Below are 3,350 nucleotides of genomic sequence, written 5' to 3' on the forward strand. Positions count from 1 at the left end.
CCTGTGACAGACAGGAGTAGCTCTAGACCTGGCACTAGGGCAGCAGAAAGGAGGTAGAATAATGCCAAAGACCTCGGGGTAGATATAGACTTCTGTATATATAGACCCCTGTAAAGCTCTGCACAGACCCTAAGGGAGAGAAAAAAACCTAAGATTTATTAGTTGTGAATATCAGAGCCAACCACTGGGTTAAGGTGGTGGTATAGGTTTAGATTCCAGATTCTGTCTGAGCTGTGACACAAACCAACATTAGAAAGTGTCATCTGGCTCTTGGTTTCCCAACTTCACTTATGGAGGAAAAGATTAAGAATCAGGAAGCAGAAGTATAAGGGGAGCCGAGCTCTCAAAGTTTGCTTCTGAGAATTATTAGTTTTTTCACTAGAGAGCTTCATATTGGGCTCAGCTAGTGATGAAAATTGGTTTGCTGGTGGGAACTGGGTGACACCAATATTGGGGGAATAGTAAGTGCTGAGTAAACGCCACCCACTTATATTTTATGGACTCTGTCCTCCACCTCCATGCCGAAGATATCCTGGGCACCAAGGACTACTCCCATCATGCCACGCATGAATCTGCCGTGACTCTTGACTTCTCGAAGCAGGGAATGCAGGGAATTAAGGTTGGAGTTAAGCAGCCATCCTTGGTATAAAACCGAACACAAGTAGGCCTGCAGGGGGCTTGGTTTTGCCTGCCTTCTGCATGAACACAGGGCTCCACCTCAGACAGCTTAAATGGTAGGACATGTTGACTAAGTAATCTCTTTCCTTTCTTTTTCCATGCTCCCCTCTTTTCATTTCCCTTGCAGATGAATATTTTATTAACTTTTCACCGAGTTCCTACCCTTGAGTCTTGTCCTGAGTTTTCAAGCGCGTGGGTGAGAACTCATCTAGGCCGTTCCATTTCCCTTTGGGGAATGAGGGGGTGTAACACCAGCATCTTCATTCTTTTGGCCCCATCTTGTTGAGCAACATTTCCAATTGTGGCACACCACTTGGGAATAGTCTTGTTCTGAGGTGATGCCAGCTTATTTGAGAAAGATCTGTATAATTAGAGACAAAGCAGACATCTTTTCCCCCTCATTTATGAGATATTTATTAAAATAACACGTTTATACATGTATATAACGTATACATCATTACTGAAAAAATATATACCATTATACAAAAAAAGGATTAATTTTGGAAAATGATTGTTAATATGTCATTTTACTTTCAGAAATAAAACCACAAAACAATCTAATTGAATCTTAAAGGCAAGCATGCTGCGCGAGGAATGTTCTTATTCTTTGTAGAAGTTCTTTCTTTACAGTCAGGAACCAGAGCTTTTCTTTTTGGTGTGATTTCAGCTACCAAGTCATCAACAGTAAAGTGTTCTCGTCCTTTTTCTTTAATTACCTCTTTACAGCATACCTTCAATTGATCTTTCTCTCCACGTTCAATTAATTTAGCTGTCAACCACTTTTTGAGTTGTTCTCTTTTTCTAGTTTCTATTTTTTGGTTAATCACTGCTCTCATCTGCGCATCTTTGCTCATCTTGCTAACCATACTCTTCCATATTCTTCAGCTGTAGACCCATTACCTTTGTTTATTTGCCTTCACTGTAGGGATTCATGTAACAAGGTTAAACACTAGGCCCCTCCTTGCCCAGCAGGCAGGTTTGGGAGACTTGAATAGATAAGGAAATCATAAGGTTGCCATGAAAACCGGGCCCTAAGACTGATCATCATGACCAGAAAAACCCAGCTCAGCTCCAAGAATGCAGAAGCAGGGCCAGGACACATTGTGTGTAAAAAGCCAGTGCTTGAGAGCAGACATTCCAGCAGACGACTGGTGCAAACTGGGGCCCCAAGTAAGAAAGCCCATGAAAACAGTGTAAAACAGAGCCTCAAATCCTTTCCATGCAGACATATGTCACCCTTCTTGTCCCCTGCCCCCTTGCAGGTTATGTCAGTATATCTCCCTTTTCTGTTCTCCACTCAGTCCCTGGTGAATTCTTTTATCCCCACATGCCTGGCCTCACTCCAGTATTCCACTGCCACATTCACCTTTGTCACACACACACACACACACACACACACACACACACACACACACACACACACATGATTCTTTTGGTTGGGAATTTTGTTTCAAAACACTGGTGAGCTTTATCTTAAAAATAGAAATTATGTCTCTAAAAGTGTAACAGGGTGGTCCCCAGGAAAGGGGGAGGTTCCCTGCCCCACCCAAGGAAGGGTGGAGCTGAGCAGGAAGAGGAGAAGCTGCAGAAGAGACTGAGAAGGAGTAAGGAGCAGGATGGAGCCAGAAGGAGACCTGGAGGAGGCGCATGGAGCCTAGAAACACGTGAAGAAACTGCGCTTGTCTTTTGGTCGTGGACTAGGTGACACAGATGTGGGTGAGACCCGTGGGGAGGTGACAATGGCAGCTTTTATCTTGATGTTGATTCTGCTCTTTTCCTTCCGGGCTTGTCCGGTTGTTTGTGACCCTTTTCTGTGGGTCCCCACTGGAAGATGTTTTAGACTTGTGGCAGGCTTTGGGGCCTTGCTCTGGGCCGACCCCATATGGATGGAGTTTTACCCACGAGGGGATGGGTAACTTTGGGTGCTTCATTTAGAAACTAGACTCTTTGCCTTTCCTGTATTGTTTCCTAGTTTTATTAAAGATCCTTCCCATTAGTCTCATGTGTTTTGTGTTGATGCGGCGGATGGCAGAACCCATTTAGTATAGGCAGGTTTGCGGGGTTTGGGCTGCCCCTCTCCCTGTCCTATAACAAAAGGATTTAAAAGGACTCTTTTGCATTCAACCATCATCTCAATTGAGCAAAAACCTTTGTTGATGAATTACCAAAATGACACTGTTTGGGGGTCATGTTTTAAAACAATTGATTCTCCAACTACCTACATTTGATCCACAAGAAGTGGGGAACATACCTCAATGCCAAATTTACTTGACAGTCATGGGTGCTTGGTCCTTCTTTCCTTGGGGTTCTGATCAAGTTCAAAGAAGGTCCCTGCAAGAACTACTGTGAAATAGCTGCCACCACAGCCAACTCCTTTGACATTTCTAATGAGACAGGGTAGGGGCAAATGTGTAATCCTCATCTACCCCTTGGACATAGGAGAACTTCAGGAGATTAGAACGTGCCAACTCTTGTCTGCGAAAGGGTCAGGAACTCTTTGAAGATACAAAGAGGAGAAATATCTTTGCTTGGTATTGTTCCTGGAGTCTTTGCAAATTGAATGTTCAGGTGGAGAATTGCTTTCCCGAAGCCAGGAGACCACGTGCCCAAAAAAGGCATAGTAGAAAGGGGATAGTGTGACCTGGAAGTTAGAAGAAATACTCTTAGTCATA

The 3,350-nt window shown here is 43.8% G+C and overlaps 1 pseudogene; it reads right to left on the bottom strand.

Annotated features, from left to right (window-relative positions):
* Nucleotides 1-1,246: 1,246 nt before the first annotated feature.
* Nucleotides 1,247-1,544, bottom strand: LOC119232898 (transcription and mRNA export factor ENY2-like; annotated as a pseudogene).
* Between the last annotated feature and the right edge of the window lie 1,806 nt (nucleotides 1,545-3,350).

Source organism: Talpa occidentalis, unplaced genomic scaffold (assembly GCF_014898055.3).
Source record: "Talpa occidentalis isolate TD23 unplaced genomic scaffold, MPIMG_talOcc4v2.1 talOcc4.7, whole genome shotgun sequence".
In the NCBI taxonomy this organism is placed as follows: domain Eukaryota; kingdom Metazoa; phylum Chordata; class Mammalia; order Eulipotyphla; family Talpidae; genus Talpa; species Talpa occidentalis.